Below are 26,875 nucleotides of genomic sequence, written 5' to 3'. Positions count from 1 at the left end.
CGGGCGGGAAGGGAAAGGGGGGCGGGGGAAGAAAGGGAGCAAACTCCCTGGAGGGACCAAGCCCGGGGGCCCGAGGGCAGGGGAGCCCCCCAGGGTGGGATGGGGGGGTGGTCCCCCCTGGCCCGGGCATCTCGCGTTGCCGCGGGCATCCCTTTCCCCGGCGGGCGCCGCAGTAGGAGCCCGCGGCCTCCCACTGCCCGGGGAGGGCGCAGGGGGCTCGTCCCACGGGGAGGGGTCTCGCCCCGCGGGGAGGGGGCTCCGCCCGAGCCGCACGCCTCACCTGAGAGCGGCGGGAGCCGCCGACACGACCACCTCGCCGGCCGGCCGCCGTCAGTCCGTCAGTCCGTCCGTCCCGGGCTGGGAGGGGGCGGGAGGCGCGCGGGCGGTCCCGGCCCGGTCCGTCCCGGCGCCGCCGCCTCCGCTGGAGCCGCCGCCGCCGCTGACACTCACAACAACTAACTAAGTCCCAGCCGCTGCCGCCTCCGCGCGCCCCCGCCCGCTTCGGGCCGGCCCCCGCGCGCGCCGCCGCCAGCCTCCGCGCGCTCCCGCCCCGCCCGGCTCCGCGCGCGCCGCCGCCGCCGCCCAGGAATGTCCGCGCGCGCGCGCTTTCCCTCCTCCGCCCCCCACCCCCACTCCAGCCGCCTCTTCCCTCCCCCTTCCCCTCGCGGACAGGCGCGCGCGTGTGTCCCAGAGCTCAGGGCCCTCTCTAGCCGCCACCCGAGCACCCACCTCTTGCCCCGCGGGTAGGGGAAAGCACCCTCACGCGCGCACGCGCGCGCGCGCGGGAAGGGCCAGCCGCCCCGAGGCCAGGTAGCCGAGGAAGAAAGGGGCGGGGAAAGAGTTGGCAAAGGGGACTTTGATTGGCCTGGAGGCGGGGCCAGGTGAGGGGGCGTGGCAGGCTGGCGTGGGCTCAGGCCCGCCTGAAGACCTGGGGCTCCTGGGTTCCGAAGGGGGAGCGGAGTGAAAAGAGAGTGCAAACTAAGGCCGAAGCGGCTTCCCCTCCCCCACCCCGTTCTCCCGTCGGACCCATACGAGCTTCGGTTAGGCCTCCCGGCGTCTGCACGGGGAGGAGTAAAAAAAACTACATCTCCCAGGAAGCCCTGCGAAAGCTCGGACTTGTTCACACGCACGTAGGCTCATTCCGCGACCGAGAAAAATAATCCCAGGAGTTTTTCGAGGAACGCGGGGCGAAAAGTTCCACTTGGCCTTGGGCCACACCGGAAACCCGCTAGTGTCCCCTCCCGAGGCAGGGACTTTAGAATATGGTGAGCTATCCAATGCGCAGAAGGGGCGAGGGGGCGTCCGTGGCGGGAGGTGGTGGAGGGATGCAGCGGAGGGATCCGTGCGTCAAGCTGTGAAGTGACCCTGAGCGAAGAGCGAGCGCGTCTGAAAGGGGCTGAGGGAATTGTGCTCAGTGCGGGGGGCTCCTTTGAGGCCTGCGGCCTCTCCCTGCCCGCCGCCTGCAGGTCAGTAAGCGGGGACCACCCTCGGGGTGGTCGGCTCCGAGCTGCCCGAGAAGCCTCGGAGATACCCCTCTCCCCCCGCCCCAACCCCAGCTCCCTTCCCCATTGTTGACCCTGAGTTTGCCTGGTTGGATGCTGACCGCTTGGGGGGCCGACTACTTCCGGTGGGGGGGGGGTGAAGGTCCTTGGGAGAGGGGCCACCTACTTCCGGCGGGGGGAGGGTTCAGCTCGGGGTACCTGCTCACTTCCGGTGAAGAGGACGGGCTGAGGGTAGTGGTATCAGTGAAGGCTCAGCCCCAGGTCTGGATATTGGGTTCATCTCCAGCCTCCAGCTGTGTACCTGAAACCAGGCTCAGGGTGCCAGCTAGTGATGAATGGAGGGGACGCTGAACCCTTGGTGTCAGGCAGCTCCATCCCTCCGGAGCAGTAAGAATCATAAGAATCCCGGAATGCGGGGCGTCGATGTAAGCCAGTGCCGTCTTGACCGGATTCCTCGGTCTCTTCCAGATAGTCAAACCCCTTGGCGAAGATCACGGATGTTTTGGGGCCTCCTCCTCAGCCTTTTATAAGTTCTTCTGTTATTACCATAGCTGAGATGCCTGTACGGGTTGTCCCCAAAGTCTTCGTGCGGTTTTAAGCTGACAAAGCGTTAAACTGCACGAAGATTTGGGGGGACCTCCTGTATGAGAAATCACGTGCGCCGTTTATCAGACATTTATTCAGAGCCTGCTGGTGCCAAGTAACCCAGCTCCATAGGGGCAGAGGATACACTGATAGTTGATGACAGTTCCTGCCCTCAAGAAGCTTACCATCTGGTGGGGATAGACCAACATTGTGAATTTCAGAAACAAGCTTTTGATTTGTCTCTTAGAACAGAAGTTCCTATAAGGAAACTTATTTTTCGTCAATGTCTCCAGCGCCTAACATATGGGAGCTTGACAAACTTTGAAATGAATTAAATTCTGTTACAGGCTTCTCAAATAATTCACTTTAGAAAACATTTAAGTGTTTTTATGTTCTTAACAGGGCAACTAGGTGGAAGAGTGGATAGAGAACTGGGCTTAAGAGTTCCCGTCTAGCTTCCTGACCCTCCACAAGTCACTTCACCTCTGTGGGAGATAACAGCACCCACCTCCCAGACTTGTTGTGAAGATCAAATGAGATAATACTTGTAAAGCCCTGTAGCCTCTACTAAAGATGTCTGTTCTTAGTAGAATGTACTGCATTTGAAATCAAAAGGCCCAGTGATCAAATCCTTTATGTGTGTGGCCCTAAGCAGATCACTCAAATGTTCTAAGGGCCTTGGTATCCTTATCTATAGAACGAAAGAGTGGAAATAGATGATCTCTTTTTAAAATGTTTTTTATCCATTTCCTTTTTTACACTCCTGTTCCTTTGCTATGATTTCTCCTTTCCTAACCACAGAACTTTTCCTTGTAACAAACGAATACTGTCAAGCAAAACAAATAAACACATTGCATCTATTGGCAAATGTGTGCCTCATTCCACACATAACAGTTCAACACCCATCTCCCACCCATCTCACCAACATCCCATCTCCCATCTCAGTATCTTTCCTCATCCTTACCTCTTATAAACCCTAGGTTAAAGCACAGCTTACAATGTACTTCCTACATGAAGCCTTTCCTGATCTCCCCGAAGGTTAGTATCTACCCCTGGAAACTACCTTGTTTTGATTTTATGTATTTTTGTCCAAGAAATTTTTACTTGACCACTGGTATATAAAATAGGTATATATAATCTTTTACTATTAACAAATTTTTCATGACACCCCCTCCCCCCTCACACAGACATTCAGGTATTTGACCTTATATGGGTTTGAGACCCACAGTTTGAGAAACTAGGACCTAGTATGGTGTTGAGTACTGTACAGGACTAAAATTCTAGCTAGTCTGTCTAAAATATCTAATGAATGGTCGCCAATAAATTATAAGCTTTAGCAAGAGTTAGACTTTTAAGCATTTATTAAGGAGAATAAGAATTTGGTGAAGAGAGAAAGAGGCCTAGTTTCATCTATCTATCAAAGGGAGAGCGCATTTTAGCTCCACTCTCCAAGAGAGAGCCAGCCTTGCCCTTTCTTCCTCCCACAAGCCTCTTGTGAAACTGGGAACATCCCGTCCACAGGCACACACAGCTCCAAGCTAATTGGCTGGTAGCTTTGATAGACAGTACCCACGAGCAAACGTCACTTCCTGATGCCAAAGAAAAGCCACCATGGCTTGCCCTTAGACGCCTTCTCCTCTTGGAGGAGCTTTCCTACAGTAACTCTCCAGCAGGTGGCATCACTCCAATCATTACAGTACATAGCAGGTAGACAATAAATACTTGTGTAATGATTGATGTTAGGTTTGGTGTTAGCTAGTGATCTGAGCTCTGAAGTCTTGATTGTATTTTCCATTATATTTTTGTGGTCAACCTATAAATTGTTCTTTTGGTTCTACTTACTTGATTCTGATGGATGACCTTTGAGGGTACCCTTCAACTCCAATATTTTATTATTCTGTTCTTTAGCAAGTCTGAAACATTTAGTATATAGTGAATGCTAATTATTTGACCCTATAACTGAAATTGCCATCAATTGGCTTGATTTGACATAATTTAGAGATTAAGACTATTAAATTTACTTCTGTTGAGCTTCTTTTTTTTTTCACATTGATTTTTTTTTTTTTTTTGCGGGGCAATGGGGGTTAAGTGACTTGCCCAGGGTCACACAGCTAGTAAGTGTCAAGTGTCTGAGGCCGGATTTGAACTCAGGTATTCCTGAATCCAGGGCCGGTGCTTTATCCACTGTACCACCTAGCTGCCCCACTCTGTTGAGCTTCTAATAAACTATTCCATTCAGTTTATTAAGCAAACTCTTAATCCAAGATGAAAGTTAAAGCAGGATTTCTTCATCTTAAGCTATTTTGTGGGGAGTTTTTAGTCTTTTTGTTTGGGGAGTTTCTGTTTGTTTTTTGTTTTTTTTTTGTTTTGGTGAGGCAGTTGGGGTTAAGTGGCTTGCCTAGGGTCACACAGCCAGTAAGTGTTAAGTGTCTGATGCCAGATTTGAACTCAGGTCCTCCTGACTCCAGGGCTGGTGCTCTATCCACTGCTGCACCTAGCTGCCCCATGGTCTTGTTTTTAAGAAAACAAATTGTTTTTTTCTAGGTCTCTAAAATCCAGTTCTTAGTTTTTGGTTTGTTGTATTGGGTGAGGGGAGAGTGAAGGAAGGACTTGCAGAATTATCATAGATAAGATGTATTGAAAAAAACACACAACATAAATAAAGTCTGGGCCGCAATTTAATAAAAATGGGGAACATACAAATGACCTCCAAATAATTAGCAAGATATTTATTTCATTATCATAAGAATATTTTATCAAAAGGAAAATAGAAATGTTCATTATTTGTTAAGCTATAAAACAGAATATTGTAGATTCACCCCCAGCAGATTAAACTCTGAGATTTGGAATTATGGAAGTAATAGGAAATCGTGAAAAAAGTTGGAGAAAATGATGTTAAAATATGGACTGAGGTCATTACATTTCCTTTGGGTAGTTGGAAAGCAAAGGAGTATATTAAATTGGCCTTTATGATGTACCACAAGAGAAATGCAATATAAGAGAAATAAGAAAAATTGCTGTAGCTTAAAGACTTGAGCAGGTTGAGGAAGTGTCTGTTCAGAAAAAAGCAATATATAAAGCACATATCTGAGAAAGGATGTTTTCTGATAAGTGGCAGTTATTCATTGGTTCTATTAAAGTAGAAATATTACAGGAGGATGTGCCGAGTGGAGAGGTGAAAACCATAGAACATTTTAGAAAGAGTTATGTGGAGAAGCTGGTGGATTTGCTATATGACAGAATGAAGCTTTAAAAAATATACTTGATTGCTGTTTCTGTTATTTGTTCTAACCAGGACACCAAATAAAAATTAGAAAATAAACTCTAAAATGTATAGACTGTATTTGGGGGGGATAACCAAAATTTGGTTGAATTACATAAGAATCTGCAGTCATAAGTAATAACACTCAGATTACATCACTATGTCTTTTATCGAAGCATCCAGGGATCTCACACAGATCAAAGTAATTAAGAATAAGAGCCAATAATACAAAAGTCATTGAAACATTTGTCATCTTACACAGGTGTTTTACTCTTGGAACATAGACCTTTGAGTAAGAATGGACTCCAAAAGTCTTCTATTTCAGTCCAGTACAAGCTCCTCCCCAACATCCACACCAAGTGGGGATCGAATCTCTGCCTTAAATGATATACAACTCTCTCTCTCACAGGGCAGTCCATTCCATTTGGGGATAGCTCTGCTTTGAACCCCTGCTCTCCCTGCCCCAGATGTATACGTTGATCTAGAATTGGCCTTCCTGTGATTTCTGCAGTTTACTATTTTTGTTTATCTTTTGTCCATTTTAGACTCTTCCCATCCAAAGTATCCTAATATTCTTGAAATATTTGTATATCCTAAAGGTTTGAGTAGTGACTAAGCCTTTCTTATTCTATAGATGTTTTTTTCTCCTTTTCTTATCTGTTTTTTTTTTTTAAGTTACAAAAATTGCAGTCTTTGACTTTCCAGATGGAAATCAAGTACAGGAAACTCAGTTGCTACCTCTCTACTTATAAGGTGTAGGGTATGATCATGGTTTGAACAACATCCAAGATGCAACCTAAAATTTGTATGATCTTGCTTCCCATTTAAAGCACCTAAAACCCTGCTTCTCAGCATTTCAGCTAACTGCTATCTAAACTCTATTGCATCCTCTATTTGAATACCCAGGCTTTCAGTTCAGTAAATATTTATTAAATGCTTCCTCCTCCCCCTACCAAGATTCTAAAATCAGCATCTCGAAATTGGAATGAACCTCAGAGAGTGTAAACTTGTTCAGTCCCATTCCTGAGTCTCCTTTACATACTCTTCCCCCCACCAACAGTGTTGGGGAACATGCTATTCCCTAAGGCCTTGGGTTCATTATTAGAAAGCTCCAATTGTTGCAAAGTTCTTACATGCAATCAGACAAAATCTACCTCTTTGTAGCTTCTATTCATTGTATTTAGTTCTGTTCCTATCCCAGAACCAAGCAAAATGAGTCTGATCCTCAGACTGCTTACCCTAAAATTGCCACAACCCCTTCAGGAGGTGCAAAGAGAATAAAGATGTCCTGAATATGTTACTCTAATCACCTCCGTCTCTGTGAGGTTCAAATGTCAGCTGCTCCCCTCCAACCCCCTCCTTGTTGGTATAGCTGTCTACTTGTATATCCTGATTATGTGAGATAATGTTTCCTAACCTTTTTCCTTCCCCTTTTCCCCAGTGTATTCTTCCTCCTCTCTCTTTCCATTCTTCTCTTAAGATCATCTAGGTATAACTCCAAGGCCTTGTCTAATTAGACTATCTCTGTGACCCTGAAAGATGATAGGCAACTGAGAGGATAAAGTATCATCTTCTCATATTTGAATAGAGGCAGTTTATCTTTGTTTAGTTCTTTATCATTTGTTCATTCCTGTTTGCTTTTTTATGTTTTTCTTTACTCCTGTTTTTGAACTTGTTTGCATGCAGCTCTGGTGTTTTTGATCATGAGTGCTTAGAAGTCCTCTTGCATTAAAGTTCCATTTTCCCCCTCTAGCATTATAATCCATTTTGCTGGGTAAGTTATCCTTGGCTCCTGAAGTCTTGTATTCCAGGTTCTTTATAAAGGTGGCTGCTAAATTGTGTGCGGCTCCTTAAGTACTTTAATTTAGTATCATAACTTTTTGCTTTAATTCTTTCTGGCTGCTTGCTGCATTTTTTCTTTGACCTAGAAGCTCTGGATTTTGACTCTGACATTCCATGGAGTTTTTATTTTAGGGTTTCTTTCATGAGGTGACTAGTAGATTCTTTTCTATTTCTACTTTGTCCTCTGGTTTTAAGAGAACTGAGCAATTTTCTTGAAATATGATAGGCTCTTTTTTTGGTCATCGCATTCAGATAGTTGAATGATTCTCAGTTTTTTTCTTGTTTTTTTCCAGGTCATTTGTTTTGCTTCTATTTTTTTCAGTCTTTTGACTTTGTTTTAGTATTTCTTGTTGTCTTCTGGAGTTATTAGTTTTCTATTTGGTCCATTCTAATTTGCAAGAAATTTGTTGCTTGGGCAAGGTTTGTGTACTTCTTGTGCCAGGCTATGAATTCCCTTTCCAATTTTCTTCCATGGCTCTCATATCTTTTCCAGTTTTTTCCTCAAGCACTTACTTATTAAAAAAATTTAAACTCTTTTAAAAAATTCTTGCTACATCTATTCCAGGAATTCCAGTTGAATTTGTTTTCCTCGTGTTTTTGTCCAAAGCTTTGCTTGTAGATACTTTGGAACCATTTTCTTCTTCTGAGTTTGTGTCCTGTGTTTCCCTTATCAACACAATAGTTTTTCATGGTGGGATTCTTTTTTTTTTTTCTTACTCATTCTTCCAGTCTACTTCCTGACTGGATTTTAGGATATGTTAGGGCTGGGCTCCCCTGCACTTCTTGAGGAAAGATCTAGGTTGATACTGTAGCTGCTTTCTTGGGAGATCCTCTTGAGAGGATTTCAGGGACAGGCTGGAGACCTGTAAACTTTGATCGCTTTTAGAGTGGTCAAATCGCTGCTTCCCTGGTCCGAGTTCTGCAAGTTCCTGACCGGCTTTGGGTCTGAGCAACAATAGACTGCTTTTGGACTCAGCCCCTGGATCAGAGTGGCAGAATTGTAGGCTTCCCTTTGGTATCTGCCTTGGTTATTTCTCCGAAAACTGAGCCAGATACTGAAAGTGAGACCTGCTTTGCTTCTGGGGTCTGAGTCCCCCCACCACAGCTTGCTTCTGAACTTCATTTCTAGTATACTGCCCAGGGTCTCCCTACCAGGGAACACCACCTCTGCATTCATGTCCCATTCTCCATTAACGCAGGGTCAAGATAGCGGAGTACAAAGTAGTCAGTTCAAAAAAGAGAGAGACAAAGTAGCCAGTTCACACCTATCCCCTTTGTGATGCGCAGGATGTGTTTGGGACATTCTCTTACTTTGATAAACAGTCTCTCCTTGGGTGCTGCTTGCTTTTGAGTTGAGCCCTGGCCCCAGTATCCATAGACTTCTGTCCCCCTATGTGGATCTGGGCTGGACAAGTGACCATTGTGACTTTATGCATTTTTCCATCAGGATTTGGTCTGGTGCATTTCCTAGATCTGTGTTTAGGAGTTTTGTGGAAGAGAACTTGGAATTGCTTCCTACTCCAATATGTTACTTTACATTTTTAAGTCGGATTCATTTAATGAGGTTACAATGCTAGAAGTTTGGAAATTGATTATCTACCCATCAGAGTTTTATTTACCTTCTTTGGCAAATGGAAGGCCACTAATTTCTAGGACTGCTTTAGTAATTCAGTAAAAACAAGAATTACAATAGCTTTCAGAAGTATGTAGAGTTAAAAAAGGAAGCATTAGTAAAGAATGGCTCCAGTGTTTTCCCTATACCCTCTGCTGTCTGTGAATTATGATGTAAATGAATGGCTTCACTTACATTTGTGAACTTTTTTTGGTGTGGAAATTAACAAAACTTTAAGGGGTTCCTTCTTTTAAATACTGAGTTACATTCTATAATCCCTGCTCTGAAGTCAGAAGAGGCAAGGAATAATTCATGAAACAACAGTGTCTATCATAATATCATTTCAAGGAGGCAGCTAGGTGGTACAGTAGATAAAGCATCAGCCCTGAATTCAGGACGACCTGAGTTCAAATTTGGCCTCAGACACTTGACACTTAGTAGCTGTGTGACCCTGGGCAAGTCGCTTAACCCTGATTGCCCCACCAAAATAATGATAATAATATCCTTTCAAGTATCTATTCAGCTGCAAATATTTATTATTTTTCCAGTATGGGTACTCCAGATTTGCTGTCTTCCAGTGATCTAGTTTTTCATGAGTTTCTAAGGATGAAAAATTCATTACCCTGCAGTCTACCTTATGATCCTCTATTAACTAAGCTAGGACAGCGGTCCTCATGTGACAGACTTGGTCTCACTGGATCCATATTCAATGCCTTTGCAACATGGTAGAATATCAAATAGTAGATTTAGAGCAAGAAGGAATTTTAAATGCCATCTCATCCAACACTCTCATTTTACAGATGAGGAAACAGGGACCAAAGAGGGGAAGGGAAGATTCATTCATAGAGAGGTTAAATGCATAACCAGAATCACACATGAAGTGAAAGAGGTCAGATTTGAACCCAGGTCCTGAGTCTAAAACCAGGTCTCCACTTTACCACACTGCCTCTCCTGTGGGAATATAAGTCAACTGCCATAACCTTTGAAAAAGGCAGGCATCTTCATTCTCTGATAGACTACTAGTAGGATTTTAGTGGAGAAATAATATTCATATAGCACGCTAAGGTTTACAAGAGCACGTTGCCTAACACCTTGAGCTAAGACATAGCTGGGAAGTAGATTTGGGGGGCCTGACTGAATAGCATCTGCTATTTGCAATGGGATCACAGATTGCAGATCTGTATGGTGTATCTTGATTAGCTTGACCTCTATTCTCACATTCTGCCTACTCTTCCCTATTGAATATTAAGCATTTTTGGTATGTGTGATAACATTAACCTTGGCCAAGAATAAACACGGACATGATAAATACAAAGAACTCAGATGTGAACTCTTTGCAAGCTTTAAAGCACTATATAAATGCTAGCTGTTATTGCTGTATTATTACATCTACACAGGCATTTCTCCCAGGTGTATTTGGAAGAGAAATTGAGCAGCATGATAATGTGGAATAGAAAGAGCCCTGGTCACCACTACTTGTTAGCCCTCTGACCTTGGGTAAATCAGTATCTCTTGCCTTCGATTTCCTCATCCATTGACTTGGAGGGTGATACCTTCCATCAGTGTCCAAAACCAGGTGAACTGTCTAGGCCTCAGATTTGTGAGTCTGTATGTGAGGAAAGGAAGGCATGCATACTAAAACAGTGTTTTCGGAATTAAGTTGATTCTTTCTGGCTTTTCCATAACTCACGCTAAGTGTCTGCGGACCCTTAAAGAGTTTGGGTAACTTTTCCTGCATCTGCCTTGAAGTTAGCATTTCAAGATTATTGGAAAACTTGAAGCTTTCAGTCACACTCTCTCAGCCTCTTTCAGCAGTCAGTGGATCTCTGCTCTTAAGGATGTGATCTGCTTCTTGGGCCCAAAAGCAATTTCGTTTTACTTCTTTGCCATCTAGAGAATTGGCTGAGTTCTCTGTCTTCTGAGAGAAAAATAGAAGCTACACAAATAAAGGCAGAGCCTGCCAGAATTCCCTATATACTGCCAGGTACTGTAACATCAGTGTTTAACAGCCTCCCCCCCCCCCCCCAGTATATTTCTCTGGTATGTTCCTGCTTCATTCTGTAGATGTGATGCTAGTATTTGACTTCCTTAAATCCAAATAGATGTAATCTCTCCCGCCTCTCAGCCTCCAACTCTCCATACCTATCTTATTGCACTTTTACCGTCTCCCTTATGGTATGTAGTAAGGTGTCTCTATATTTTGGTATATATATGGTATGTAGTAAGGTATTTCTATATTTTGACTATTGTAGTAAGTGGTAAGAAGATCCTTGAAGGTGGGGATCTATCTTCAAGTAGGTTTACTCCTATTTGCCTTCCCCACAATACAATACATACTCATTGTCCGTTGGCATCAGTGAGTATTAACCTGCAGGTGCTATTTGGATATATCACTTCAGTGTAGAGAGTTTCTGGGTATAGACAGAGAAGTTCTTCTGAGCTGAACTTTTTTTTTTTTTAATCCTTATAACTTGTGTCCTTTAGGAAAGCTTGCAGCTAGGTGAGGTGACTGAGATGAATGTCACTCCGCCTTAGACCTCCTTAATATTTATCTGGAAGATAATAACCAATTCAGTTCAACATACCCTTGTCGAATGCCTACCAACGGTCACTTTCTGTTATGGCCACTAGGAATTGAGGAATTTCCCTCTTTTTAATATGGGCAAATTGTTCCTCTTTTCTTTTTCCAGCCTACTGTGCACCATGCCAATTTCCCCAGAAGGACCTGGAGCTTCTGTGATAGTTGTTCAGGAATTTCAGTCATATCTGACTCTTTGTGACCTCATTTGGGGTTTTCTTGGCAAAGATACTGGAGCAGATTGCCATTTCCTTCTCCAGTTCATTTTACAGATAAGGAAACAGGCAAAGAAAGTCAAGTGACTTGTTCAGGGTCACCCAGCTAGTGTCTCAGGACAGATTTGAACTCAGGTCTTCCTGACTCCAGGGGCTCAGTGCTGTATCCACAACAGAAGGCCCTCTACTCCCATCCTCAGCCAGAGCTGCCTCTCAGACAGTCCCTCCCTTTAATTCAGCAGATATTTATCAAGTCCCAGTTATGTAGCAAGCTCTGTGCTGGTTACTGGAGGAAACAAAAATGAAACATAGCCTTTGCTCATGAGGACCTGTTATAGTGTAGATGTACCCCAATAGGAATGACAGGGTACAGTGTGATCAAAGCAATGTACTCCAGATGAGTGAGCCAAGAAAACTTGAGGGATGACGAAGACTGGGGGGGGGGGGCAGGGAATCAAGACAAGTTTCGTGGTACTTGAGGTGGGCCTTACAGGAAAAGAAGGACTTCAGTAGGCAGAGATGAGTCCAGCTATTAGGATCCTGGCTATGTCAGTGCCTGGGAGCAAGAAAATACACAACAGCAAGGTCAGGGAGTGGCTAGTAGTCTGATTTGGCCACAACAGTGTGTGAAGGGAACTTAAGGGGAATAAGTCTAGGAAGGTATATTGGAGTATGGTCATGGGGAGCCTTGAATGTCAAGCGATGGAGTTTGTAGTTTATGCTAACTACCAGACAGTTTAAAAAAAAAAGCAAAAAGTTACGATACTAAATTAAAACAACAGAAAGCTAAAAAGTGTGTTCAGTTTTGATGTCTTTGATGTTTCTATTACACAAATACTATATGTTATGTTTTGTTTTACCTGAGGCAGTAAGTTCCTATAGCAAAAACTATATCATGTGTATGACCTGTATCAGAACTAGTATATTATTGATGCTCGGTAACCATTACCAGGACTAGTTCTCTGTTATTCCAAAATTGTCATCTGTATGGAATTACAATGGCTATTGTTCTGTGCTGATCTTCCTGAGAATTCTCTAGGGATCTTAGCTGATGATGAGCATCCCTTCTACTCAGTGGAGTTGGCGCTTGGGGCCAGATTTTACCCAACCTCCACCGCTCAGCTGCACCTGCTGACATTTCCTAAATTTGAAACTAGAGGCAGAGAGCTCTCAGTGGTGGCATCTTGGCTGGGCCACTTGCCCCCTTTGCCAGAACCAGAACTCTTTGGAGCATCGGGGCATGATGCTGAGGTGGACTCATTACTTGAGCATTTTCCTTGTCTCTGGGTTAGGAGAAGCACAGTGTGCACCGTATTGTTCATCAGGGCTATGTGTCATGGCGAGATGGCAAAAAGGTGGCAAATCTTTACATAAATATGTGGCAGAGAATGATGGTTGATGCATTTCTCTTCTAAAATATCCCCCTTTAGTATTGTAGATAGAGAACTGAAAGGTTTTGAAGGTCATCTTGTCCAACTCCTTCATTTTACATAAGAGGAAACTGAGGCCCAGAGGGGATGAAGTGGCTTGTCATAGAACACATGGCTAGCAAGCCACAGAGTGGACTTCTAGACAAATCCATTTTTCTTTCCATTATTAAGTGACCAATGCCCACTATTCCAAAATCCTCATTTTCTTAGAGATAATGTTTTTCATTCTACTCAATAACTTCTATTACATGATGTATAAAAATCAGACAAAAGTAAACATGAATTGCCTAATTTCATATTTTGAGGAAAAAATCTTGAGATGTACAACAATTTGAACCAAGTTGTTAGCAACAATCAGTTCTTTTTTTTTTTTTTTTTTCCGGGGCAATGAGGGTTAAGTTACTTGCCCAGGGTCAAACAGCTAGTAAGTGTCAAGTGTCTAAAGTCAGATTTGAATTTAGGCCCTCCTAAATCCAGGGCCAGTGCTTTATCCACTGCACCACCTAGCTGCCTCAACAATCAGCTCTTAACACACAAAGTAGTACCTGGTTATTTCCAATTTAGAACAAGATAAATTTCAGGAGGGAAGTGTTTCAGGTTTCTGTCTACCTGATTCCTTAACATATGGATTCCATAACAAATGGATCCTTTAAGTTTATTTCTAGAGCCCAGACACCAGTACTCCTATAAGTAGCTTTAAGTAGAAACCACATTTTAAGTATTTCCATGCAGATTTGTAAAGGACAGTGGAGTGGTTAAAGGTTTATAATAGAGTTAAAAGAATGAGAATTTTGAATGCTTAGAAAACATCAAGTTTCCAATTAGAAAATATTTATTTTTCATCTTAGCAAAATTGTTTATATTCAGTCTCTGGGTGAAATAATTTTTTAAAGCACCATCTATTTATTGATATAGTACAGATTTGCTAGACAGAATTCTTGAGCCAGTGAATTCGGGAGCTGATAAGAATTTATCAATGTTTGCTTCTGGATATTACAAAATATGTTTCTGAATTTCATAAATATGCAGTTGCCACTATAGACTCTTTCTTTGGTTTTCTGAAGTGTGACTCATTGACCCCTGAGGCTCTTGCAAGAAGAAGAAGATAGATAAAACTGGGGTATAACTATTATAATGTGCTAAGTCATGGTTATAGTGTTGTGATACCATACCATATGTAAGAACAGTCTTTTCAGGATAATTGCTAATTTAAGGACTGTATTATGTAAATGTTGTGGAGTGGTTTTTATGTTGATTCCTAAAAGGGGGCATGAGCAGCTTTATTTTGCCAAAAAGACAGTGTCAGCTGCTAGCCACTTATTTCCTAGCAAAACAAACTACTTGCAAAAATCTAATTGGCAGGTTTTCTTTTCCCTAGAGTTTAATTACAATCTCTCTGCATCATTCCATGATATTGAGGATGTTGTAGATTCTTCTAGTGTACCAGAAAAAAGGACTTGGGTCAGCTTCAGCCTGTACTAATCGTATGTCCTCTTTAGCTTGGGTAGTGGCTGCATTTAGCAGCATCATGACTGGTAGCAAATGAATATATTATTTATATTATCCTTTTCCCTATTTTAAAAGGGGTCAAGAGTTTGGATTTTTTTGGCATTGACCCAAATACATTTCTGTCTTGAAGACTAGGATTTATTTAGCTAGCTATGCATGGCATGTTCTGGGAGGGGAAGTTGTTTGTTTGAAGCGTTAGAGATTCACAATACAGAGCCAGGAAAGGGGGAATGTCAGAGCAGGAAAGGGCCATAGAGATCATCTGCTCTTGTTTTGCAGACAAGAAACTAAGGCCCAGAAGGAAGGGCTAAGCAGCCTGCCTGATGCCTCATAGGGAATAAGGGAGCCAGGAGTCCAATCCAGGGCCTACTAGGTCACATCAAGTTTCCCCTAGACCATGCTTCATGCTAAGTGACAGAGCCAGAACTCGTACTCAGCTCATTCGTGCTTTGTACTATGCCACTGATCTTTCCAGATCTTAGCCCAGTCCTTTTTGAGGTGCTAAAGGAATGAATCCCATTAGGGTTGAACATAGATCCATCTTTGAATCCTGAGAGTCCTTGTGTCCTGGTGGATAGAGAGCTGGCCTTGGGGCCAAAAAGACCTGAGTTAAAGTCTCACCTATGACATTTACCAGTTCTGTGACCCTGGGCAGGTCACCAAACCTTTCCTTGCCCTAGGCACCTCTCTAAGAGAAGGTGATGACTTGTACTTCCCCCAAGAGTTTCCTATGCCAGTGAAGTCACAGGCCAGACTTCATACTCTATTCACATCCTGATTCCAGCCAACCTTTTTTCAGATAGTTGGAATAAACCACACATAGGATCATGAGGGCCTGTACCATGATATGGCAGCATCAGAGGAGAGAAAGGGGCCAGAGATGTGAAGGAGGTCAAGTGGACAGGCTTGGGTGACAGGAGAGTGGGGAAGAGTAAGGAAGTGAGGATGCCAGCTAGGTTGTAAGCATGGGTGACTGGGAGGATGGTGGTGCCCCCAGTGGTAATCAGGAAGTTAGGAAGAGGGGAGAAGGGTGAGGTACCTTTAGTGAATCCACTTTTGGACACATGGATTTGAAGATGTCACCGGAACATCCAGATCACGATATCCCGAGGCAGTTGGTCTGAGAAATCATCAGTACAGAGACTAAGTGAAGACTAAGAGTAAACAAAGGAGTGGGATTGAATGGGCACGTCATCATCACTCACAACACCAGGCAGAAGTGCTCTTCATTTATGACCTTTACTTCTTGATGGCTTTCCATGTTCACCTGGCAATGAGAAAGCCATTCCTGAGGCCACAAGAGCTTCAGTTCAGAGTTTTCACATTCTCAGTCTGCACGTGACATTGTGGGCTCTTTATAAACTATTGAGGAGAGGGTAGCTAATCACTTTTAAGTTGTATATAGCATATAAGCTTAGTAAAAACTGAGAGGATTTTCAAAGCTAAGCCCCGAGCAGGGAGAGTGTGTGTTTACCTGGGGTTTTATAGAGTTGGCCACTTGAAGCTGCCCTTCTCTCCTTTCTTGTGTCACTGCTTTTATGCCTTCTTACGTTTCACAATAACCTGCTGTATATGCATATACCTCTGTTTTTATCTGGTGAGTCCATGGAAGATTTCATTGACTAGGCCTGTAACCTACTTTACTGAAGTAATGCTGACACGTTCTGGGAGTCCGAGGTGGCATGAGACCAAAACATAACTGGCATCATGGGATCCCAGTTGGTTTAACTGCTCTGCCTGTCCTACTTGATAGTGCATGTGTAATTATACTGAATGGTAATCATTCTCAAGAGGTACTGAAGTAGATTGCATTAAAAAGGGATTGAAGGAAAGGAGATGGGAACTAGAGAGAGAGAAACACAAACTATATGGAGTATGTGAGAAAGCCTAGAAATTAAGCCTTTTGGTGACCTTGTAGTTTAAAGGCCTTAACCGGGTGTTTAAAGTGAATGATGGTGAGCAAATGATCTTGTCAATCAGGAAGTGCATTTTAAACTATCATATGTTTATATACATTGAACATTGAATTTAATGTTAACTTTATTTTATCTAATATCTTTATTGTTTTACAAGCTCAGTATCATGGATTTGATAAATTTATTGTTCTACTTCAGCCTTTTAGAAGAGAAGGCCAAAACTATGTCACTTTTTAATTTGCTGTGTTCAGCCCTTAACAATTTCATTTAATAGCCTTATTAACTAGCTAATTCAAAGAGGTAAAATTATTTGTGACTTTATTGAGTTTGTGAACAAATCATAAAAAACAAAGAAGATATTCTTTGAAGATTAGAGTCACTCTCTTAATTAGCACACCGTTAGAGACCAGAAATGAGCCTATAAGCAGGACTTTGGGTGTTGTTTGGTTGCCTGGCAGACATATGACTCTGGGAGGAGAGTCCAGCAGCTGCTTCAGGTATCAGATTTTTACCATTGTGTACTTTAAGGGTGTCTGGAGAAATAATGGAGGAGCAGGGGCACAAGAAGGTGTGGGCATCTACTGGGATGCACCTAGTCAAGAGCAGCATTGGAAGCGACTGCCGGAGGGATTGAGCAAACACTTAACTTGTCACCAATGATATCGATGAATGGATTTGGAAAGTGGCTGGAAAACACTTCAGAATCAGGGTGTTGGGCACAAAGAGCACTCCCCTAAACCAGCACATCATGTGACTCGGGACGTGAATTTGAGTGGAGGCGTGTTCCTGCTCATTCAGAAGTTGAAGGCAATATAGAAACTCAGAGATTAGCTAGAAAAGTAACTGGGAAGTAAGGAGACTCAAATCAATATTTGCAGATGTTGAATTTGGCTTATCCCTTCAATGTAATCTCTACAACATTTTCTCTTACCTTTTTTCCCTTTGACTTGGAACTATTGCTAGAACTTTTTGGCCATTTTCCTTTTTTCTTTTTTTTTATTCTCATGTAGTTTCTAGGTTTATCTTTGTGTTGATGTTTTAAATTCCTTTAGGAATTATTTTCACATTCAGTAACAATTGTAGAAAGGTAGATATCACCTCATCTTTCTGTGAGGTCTAGCTAAACTCTTGACTGCCTCAGCCACTTATAACCCATCCCAATTGCTTGACCGCTCACTGTCCAGGCCACTTGACTGGCTTGGATGATTGGGAGTCTCCAATGTTTCCTTCCAGTAAGATGGATTGGCACTGCACTGCCTCCTTATGACTCCTTGACCTTTGCACCTGCCCTGCCCTGCCCTGCCCGTATGACCTGCAGTTCCCTGGTGCTGTCATTCCACCTGCTGATTGAGGCTGAGGATGCCTGAACTTCACTATGTGCCAGTCAGCTGCATTCTCAGGGCTTCTGGGTCTGTCCCGCCTCCCTGCAGCTGAGCTTAGTTTTATTTTTTGTCTCTCCCAGTTAGAGTGCAAACATAAGCAACACTGTCCTGCTCTTTCTTTATGAATCTTGGCACCTGGTAAGTGCTTAATAAATGTTTTTTCATTCCAAAAAAAAATGAAAGAAAATGATTGTTTGAGGAAGAAATTCAGAAGCCTGTGTCTCAATGTTTTGAATATATGGTGTTGGTTTGACCTTGAAAGGATCTCAAAGTAGGAGATTCTTTAGTCCAGTCTGTATAAAAACAGGAATCTCCCCTATAGCACCTCTTCAGGAAGGCATCCAACTTAATCTTGAAGACTTTAGTGGTGTTGAGAGCTCATTACATTATCAGGAAACCCATTCCACCTTTGAACAGGACATTTCTATTTATATTAGGCTGAAATTTGTCTCCCTAAAACTTTGGCCCTTTGCTCCAGGTTCTGTCCTCTGAAGCCAAGCAGAGACCATATCTAGGTATTTTATTGGTCAAATATAGGCCTAAGTTCCTTCTTGACCTCCTCCTAGAAAGAATTTTTAAGTGAATGTTCACTACCATAGGACCAGAAATTCAAAACAGGAAAGAGCCTTTCAATCAACATGTGTTTATTAAGCATCTGCCATGGTGCCAGGTACTTAAGAAGTCAGAAAAGCCTTTACACTAAAGGGTAAAATGATGAAAAACAATACAGTCCTTGCCCTCAAGGAGCATGTAATTCAGTGAGATGAAAGTAAGTATGTATACAAAAAAAATCGGAACCAAGGAAGACTAGGCTAAAGGAGAAATCACCTTGAATACCCAGTGTGAGGCATCTTGGATTAGTGGGGAAAATACTGGATTTGGACTCTATATAAGACCTGGGTTCAACTCCTACTCAGGTGTTTACTGTCTTTATGACCCTCAGTAAGTCATCAAAGATCACAGATTTAAAGATAGAAATGACCTTAGAGTCATCTAGTCCAACTCCTTTATTTTGCAGTTGCTCTCTTACCTACCAAACCCTTGGAGACACTGGAGATGCCTTGAAGCTGTAAATAGGATTTGAGGGGCTGCTTGGTTGACTAACAGACATGTGGCTCTGGGTAATGGGACCACCAGCAGCACTAGGCATCAAACTCTTCAACATTGTGCATCTAAAGAGTGTTTGGAGAAATAATGGAGAAGAGAAACAAGGAAGAGCCCCCTTCCCTGAGGCCCAGAGAAGTCAGGTGACTTGGTAAAGGTCAAACAGATAGAAAGTGACAGAAAAAAATTTTTTTTTAAAAAGAAAGAAAGTGGGCAGCTAGATGGCGCAGTGGATAGAGCACCGGCCCTGGAGTCAGGAGTACCTGAGTTCAAATCCGGCCTCAGACACTTAACACTTACTAGCTGTGTGACCCTGGGCAAGTCACTTAACCCCAATTGCCTCACTTAAAAAAAAAAAAAGGAAAAGAAAGTGACAGAAGTAAGATTTGTATCCAGGTCCTCTCACTTTAAATCCATTCCTCTTTCCACTGTGCCATGTTCTTTCAGCTTCAATTTCCTTATCTATAAAGGGGAAGATTATCTATCCATGGGAAAGATTAAATAACAGTATATGGAAAGCATTTAGCAAACCATTTGCAAAGCACTGTGTAGATGTCAGCTCTTATTTTTTTCATCATCCCTTTCTTATGAGGGCATTGGTTCAAGAGTACATATAAAGATCATGGTCTTGGCAAGAAGAAGGGTCACATCACTATCAGACCCTGGAGAAAAGGAAGGGATGCTTTCAAAGGGCTTTGAGATGAAGAGGAGAGAGAGGGAATTCCAAGTGAATGACCTTCATTTCCTCAGTAAAAGAAGAGATGAAGTCCTTACCTAAGACAGAGAGGGTTAGTGGTGTGAGTAAAACCTAAATGGTTCTGGAATGCCTTTTTAAAATCATTTAAATAAGGATATGCCCGACTTAGAAATTCACATCAAATAAAACCATTAAGCTACATTGTAGCTCATACTTTGGGATGAGCTCAGACACCATCTACAGTCTCCACTCCATTCATATATTAAATGTAGATTGACTGGCTAATACTCATAAGCTTCTGTGATGTGAGCTCTCCTGTCATTCTCTATGCAAGACTCTACATTGGGCTTGCCTTGGAACAGGTTGGAACAGGTACCATCTGTAAAGCAAGTGAAGATGTGGGGTTTGTTTAGTTACACTTACTGTCCTTAAGAATTTTCCCTTTACTTTGTTTTTGGAGGCAGCCAGGTGGCACCGTGGCTATAGAGCACTGGCCCTGAATTTGGGAGGATCTGGGTTCAGCTATGACCTCAGACACTTAGTAGCTGTGTGACCCTGGGCAAGTCACAACCCTATTTGCCTTAAACATCCGGGGCCATCTCCAGTTATCCTGAGGTGTATTTTGCCACTGGGCCCAGATGGCTCTGGAGGAGAGAGTGAGGCCGGTGACCTTGCACAGCCTTCCCTCACTTCAATCCAATTCTCTGCAAGTCATGACCTCCCCTGATATTATGGTCCTCTTTCAGAACCAAGGACAGACAACAACAACTACTTGTATTCTAGCGTAGTACTTTGGTTCTTTTTGTTCCCTTTCTCTTCCAAAGCATACAATTAGGTGACAACCTTGCCTGATACCTTGTGAAAACTGGAATACTCTTTAATATCTATTTCGAAGTAATAATACTTCCTTTATGGTCATTGTGTTCTATGTATGCAACAGTGGGTAAAAACCAAACATTGCCTTAGTACAGTGGCTGTCACATAATAGGTGCTTAATAAATGTCTTTTTAATTGAATTGACAAGTTTCTTTTATCACATTGTACCAGCCTGGGTTTGGTCTACACCTGTAGTCACTGTTTAGACCAGACCTCCTTCTCCTACCCCTGGAGGTGGTCTAGGCGCTTTACTCAGAGGCCCCAGATCCTTCATTTCAGTCTGTTCTTCCTACCCCAACTCCCCAGTCAGGATGCAGAGTTTGAAGCCGTTCGGTAGTCCCTCAGTGTCAGGTGGTTTGGTGGCTTTTGTTTTTGCCATCCCTACTTACAGTTAACCTAATTTCAGCTGATATAGCAGCTGTTTGAGTGTCTCTATGATTGTCTTGGAATCACAGAGTTTAGAGCAGAAAGGGACCTTTTAATTTTACATATAAGGAAACTGAGGGCCCAGAGAAATGACAGGATTTGCCCAAGTGTTAAGTAGTGGAGCAAGGATTTTCAGCAAGGTTCTCTAATTTTCCATCCAGTGCTCTTTCCATTACCCCACCCTGAAAACAACTGTGTGTCTCTGTAAGAATTGCTCCTGTGCTGGTAAACTGGCTCTATTTCTAGAATTGATTGTTGATGCTTTGCCCATTGTAGGCTTCTAGGATTTAGGATTGGAAGGGGCCCTAGAGCTCATGCAGCCTAGCCTCCTCACTTACAGATAAGGAAACTGTCACAGGGTGTGGCTAAGAGTCAGAACTAGGCTTCTTAGCCTTGTCTTCTGACTTTCTGCAGGAAACTGCATCTCTCACCTGCTTGTGACTTCTACTATTGCTTAGGGCCTGGTCTGAGTGAGACAGCAGCATCCCTGCTTTGTGGACATTGTTTGGTTGGACAGTTCATTCCACATAGGTACTGAGTTCTCTCTTGGGTGCCAGAAGACATTCTGCTCTCCATTCAGTGTATTACTTCTTTGTAGAGCGATGCCTCCTTGGGTAGTATGCTGTGTAAGCAGCAGCATTCGGCTTTCAGCCTTGTGAATAGACTGGTGAATATCTTTGGTTGTAGATTGGATTTTCCTTATGTTGTCTGATATATGACCTTCATTGTCTAAAGGCTTGTCAGTAGTCCATAGTGCTGTGCCAGCTCTATAAAAATAAGGGTGATCAATTTCATGTCTCCTTTCTCTTGGAACATAATGAACATATGGCCCAAGTGAGTTTAACTTAAAGCACTAGCAAAACACTTGGACTCTCTTGCCTTACTGTCTGACTCACGGCTTCCCCTGGGGCATGGGAGCCAGAGAAGTGTTTTGTATTTGAGAAGATTTGGCTTGGATACTCTGCAGTGCAGATAATCTTGAGTTTGGGGATAGCTCATTTTCTACATTCAGTCTTCAGTCCTAATAAGGGCACCAACTTGTGTCCTAAGAAAATAGTGACAGAAAGATTATTTGGAAACTGGTATAAATTAACTTTAAGCAAAGGGCCTGAACTCTGTGAAAATAGGCATTTTCTTTAGTATGAGAAAATTTCATTCTTGTGACACATTGTTTCTTCTAACCTTTGGCTCTCATTTTGAATGCTTTAAGACACTTGATTCTATGCTGCCTTCACTTCGCTCGTTGAGGTTAAGGAAATGCTTTTGTGTTGGCTCATAAAGTCTGTAGTGATTCATTACTTTAGACATGACCAGCGCTTTCCATACATCCATCCATCTTCCTGGTCTATAAGCCAAAATGTTTATCCCTTTGTGTTTGGTAAAATGGTTACCTATGACTTAAACCTGAAAAATCCCCTTCTTAGCTCTTTTAGCCTAAGTTATTAATAGTTTCCATTATCAGAATCCAAGTGATTTGGTCATCTAAGGTACCTTTTCCCAAAAGCTATGATGATTTCCTGTAATAAGAGAAACTCTTCTAATCATTCTCTTCTTTGCTTTCCTTTTTCTTCTTATACTGTTACTTTTTTGGAAAAAACAAAACAAAACTGTTTTGAGCAAAGTTTCTAAGGGGTCCTGTTTTTATTGGTCAAAACATCATGAATGTTAATGAAGCCCGGGGCATATTAAATTTATGATGGAGAAAGAATGTCCTTGACAGGTTTTTATGCCACCGTCCTGGAGCTATTATATATATTTGTGACATATTTTAAGCAAAAGTCTATAAGCTGATTCTATATTTGGATTGAAAGATGGCTTTAAATAAACTAAACTTAGAACCAGACCCTTGAATAACTGTATCAGAGCATTAGACCAAGATTTCAACTGTCAAGTTTCCTCATTGAGAGAGATGGCATTAGAGAGATAATGGGATCAAATGAAAATTCTTTATTTTAAATTGAGATAAATAATAGTGATGAAATCATAGAATTGAAATCCTTGAGATCGTCCAGTCCACTCATCACTTCACAGATGAGAAGATTTAGACCTCCTTTGTTAGTGATTTAGCCAGGCTGAAGCAGAACCCTCTTGACCTCTTGATTTTGTGCTTTTTCTGCACTATCATATTGCTGCTTTTGTAAATGGATAACAGTGTAATCTCATAGAAAAATGGAACTAATTTTTTAATGATTTATCTCTTATGACTGAATTCCAGGTTTGCTACAGTTGATTACCACTATTCAGCCCATTTGGTTATATTTTCATTTTTACCTTAGCTTCTCTTATCTTTTCAGTCTGTGTAATGCCCAAATATATTAATTTCACTCCCACTAGAGGCTTTCGAGAATTAGCTGGATCAGAGAATCATAGATTTAGAGCTGGAAAGGGACCTGGACTGAAGCTTGATGAAATCATATGATTTGCCCAGAATCACAAAGCTACTGTCTGAGGCAGAATTCGAACTCGGGTCTCCCTAGCATCAAACCCAGTGCTTGAGTCATTGTGCCACCTCTCTGCCATAATTAGATTAGAAGGCTAGAGATGTTTTGTGTCTTTGACAACATATTCAGACAGGCAACATGGGACAGTGGGGGTAAAGCCCAGTTCTGAAATAGAGACGGCATCTCTAGCTCTGTGACTGTATGGTCCTAAACCAAGCTTGTTATTATTACTCCTCTCAAATGTGCTGCTTCTCATGATTTTACAGTTTCTACCTGTGGCAACTCCCTGCCTCCCACGTTCTAGATCTTGGAGTTTAATCTGACTTCTCTGTCTCATCTGCAATATATCTTATATCTGTCTGCTTTCTCTCTCTCTTGCTACTGCCACCCCGCCAACAGAGACCCTTCCATTGCCCACTATGTGGTTGTTACCCTAGCCTCTTAACAGATCTTTCTGCCTCCACTTTAGCTGTTCCTGTTCCAAACTATCTTCCACACAGCTACCAAAGTAATATTCCTAAAGCATAGGTCTGGCCATGTCAGTCCTCATCCCTCCAGTGACTCCCTGCTACCTCTTGGGAACAGTGCCAACTCCTCTCTTTATTATATAAATCCCTTTCTAGTCTTCCTTGAGCCTGCCTTTTCAGACTTAGCATACATTGCTCCCCTTTACCTTGTTAAGGGCTAAAATTCGAGCTAAACTGTCTAAAATATCTAATGAGTGGTCGCCAATAAATTATAAGCTTAGACTTTTAAGCGTTTATTAAAGAGAATAAGAATTTGGTAAAGAGAGAGAGAAAGGCCTAGATTCCTATCTATTAAAGGGAGAGCACATTTCTAGCTCCGCTCTCCACCAGAATCCAAAGGAAAGAGAGCGAGACCAAGCGCCAGTCTCTTCTTTCCTCCTCCCACTACCCAACGTCACTTCCTGACGCCAAAGAAAAGACTCCTGGTCTTGCCCTCAAAGACCTTCGCTTCATGGGCGGAACTCTTCTACAGTAAGTCTCCAGTAGGTGGTGTCATTCCAATCGTTACAACCTGCTGTACGGGCCAGCCAAAAACTGACCTAATTTCTCTACTTCACATCTCTCTAGATACTTTAGCACACACTGGCCCAGTCCCTAGAATGTACTCCTACCTCACCTTCACCTTTTTGTATAGTGGTGACCCTGCACTCCTTGGTTATAAAGAAAAAATTGAGCAGGCACTTTCAGTATATGTTCATTTATAAATTGCATATGTGCATTACTCTATTAATATGTAACATTTATGTAGTGCTTTAAAGTTTGCAAAGCACCATATTTTTATTATCTCATTTGATCCCTCACAACAACCCTGTGAGGTAGATAATATAACTTCTGTTGTACAGATGGCAAAAGTAAGGCTGAAATAGGAAAAGTAATTTGCCCCAGGTCACAAAAGTAGTGCCCGAGGCAGGATGGAATTCAGTTCTTAATAATTCTAAGTCCTATACTCTATCCACTCTGCATTATAAAACATACACAAAAGTTAAAATAGAATTAAAGATGAAATAAACATTATTTTAAGAGATTACATTTTAGCAACAGAAAACCTAATAGAAGTTTGATAATAGCAAAACATTACTTCCACTAAAATATTACTTCATATTAATATTTTGTGATAGATTTTATTGACTTTTTAAAAAATTTTTGGCTTAATACTGATACACTTATTTAAGGGTCTGGTTCTAAGGTTAGTTTGTTTCAGTCATTAGTTTTTAGGACAGTCATATCTTAGAAAACTACCTTGCAAAGATACAAATGGAAGAAGTTTATCATTGCCCATGCTTACTAAATCACGGTACTCATTTTTTCAGCCTCATTTACTAGTCATGCAGAAATTTGTGTTAAAATTCTGCTAGTAAATAATCATCGTGACTTTAGTTCTTGCATACTAATAGAAAGGTGTTGTATTTTTATATCTTTAATAAATGTCTTCAAAACTCAAAAAACTCTTTGGAAGATTTTAAAGAATTTAGAAAATTGTGTTTCCAGTTTTAATTGTGTTGGCATATGGTTTTATGCTGTTGTGAGGATCAAATGAGATAATAATTGTAAAGTACTTAGCACAATGCCTGGCACATAGTAGGTGTCATATCAATTCTATTCCCTTCCCCATATATTTATTTAACAAGATACATGTAAACTCTAGTATTTAATAAGAGGATACATTGTATGAATAAGGGCGACTCTGTCAATACCATTGTGTTGTTAAACTCTCACTTTTTTCTCAGGATACCTTGAATACTATATGAGACATGAGAACATGTCATATAGACTGAGTAAAGGTGCCAAAGTCCCTCTGCATGTTAAATATTGGTAAATATTAATTTTTTAGCTAAAAATAAATAGACATTGTTTTTCTCATATTTTCTTCCCATATCCCAGTGGATTGCCTTTTGCCATTCCTGGGTTATACATACCCTGATTTAGAGACCATTATCTCAGAATCCCTAGCTTTCTTCAAAGCTCAGCTCGAGGGCCACCTCCTATATGGCCACCTTCCTAACCCTCCTCAACTTTGAGGCTCTCTCCATTGAAATTATGTTGTCTTTGGGGCAGCCATGATACAGTGTGCTTAGGGAATTGTCAGGAACATTTGGACTCAAGTCCACCCAGACATAGCCTGACTGAGGTGACTTTGGACTCAAATAACTCTGAAACTGTAAGATGCAGGGAGAGCCATTGTAACTGATACAGGGAATTTCTTCACCCATTAGTCCTTGTTGAATGAAATTTCAAATCTAGCTTTTTTTTTTTTTAAGTGTGTTTACTCACATGTATACATGTTTCCTCAAAAAGGCCAGAACCGTTTCATTTGTGTGTAGTACATCGTGGCTGTTTATTAAATACTTACTGATTGATACCAGTTCCATAACAATCTTCATCACACAACAGTCATCTGCCCAGAAATCAGCAGCAACTTTCTGTTGCCTGCTGTGACGTCCAGACCCCTCCACCGGACAATCAAGGCCCCCTGCCATCTGTGTAACCACTCGACCTTTTAGCCTCGTAATGCCTCTCCATACCATCTGTGTTCCAGCCAAACTGGAACTATCTTCTCCTCCAAACAGACTGTGTCAGCCCACCTCCACTTTTGCTTATTTGTCCCTGAATCTGTAATATCCTTCCTTCCCCCATTTGATTGATGAATTCCTTCTCATCCATTAGAGCCTAATTTAACACTACCTATTAGAGTGTGAGCTCCTCGAAATGCCAGTGAAAGCAATTCTGAGGTTCCATCTCACAGCCATCATATTTCCAGAGTTGACCTGTGTTAGGAGATCTACAGGAAAACAGGCACATTAACACCTTATTAGCAAAGCTGAGAATTAGTCTAGTCATTATGGAAAGGAATTGGAAACTGGACCTCCAGAATTAGTCAACTATACACTCCCTTTGACCTAGAGATGCTGTTCTCACTGGACCTGTAACCCAGAGAGGCCAAAGAAAGAGGAGGACCCACATTTACAAAAAT

The 26,875-nt window shown here is 42.1% G+C and overlaps 2 protein-coding genes across 3 annotated transcripts in view; one reads left to right on the top strand and one right to left on the bottom strand.

Moving 5' to 3' along the window:
• Positions 1 to 819, bottom strand: part of PEAK1 (pseudopodium enriched atypical kinase 1) — a 277,961-nt gene extending 277,142 nt beyond the window's left edge. The window contains 1 exon segment of the mRNA XM_043982397.1: positions 730 to 819. The gene's annotated coding sequence lies outside the window, so the exon portion shown is untranslated.
• Positions 820 to 1,322: 503 nt separating this feature from the next.
• HMG20A (high mobility group 20A) overlaps positions 1,323 to 26,875 on the top strand; it is a 68,945-nt gene continuing 43,392 nt past the window's right edge. Inside the window, exons 1-2 of one of the 2 annotated variants that reach the window (XM_043986380.1) lie at positions 1,353 to 1,466; positions 3,068 to 3,125. The gene's annotated coding sequence lies outside the window, so the exon portion shown is untranslated. Of the gene's footprint in view, positions 1,467 to 3,067; positions 3,126 to 26,875 lie in introns of both variants that reach the window. The other variant, XM_043986379.1, reaches the window with a different exon arrangement.

This window comes from Dromiciops gliroides, chromosome 2, assembly GCF_019393635.1.
Source record: "Dromiciops gliroides isolate mDroGli1 chromosome 2, mDroGli1.pri, whole genome shotgun sequence".
Taxonomy (NCBI): domain Eukaryota; kingdom Metazoa; phylum Chordata; class Mammalia; order Microbiotheria; family Microbiotheriidae; genus Dromiciops; species Dromiciops gliroides.
Note: the sequence above shows the minus strand (reverse complement) of the source record. Positions and strands in the feature narration are given on the sequence as shown.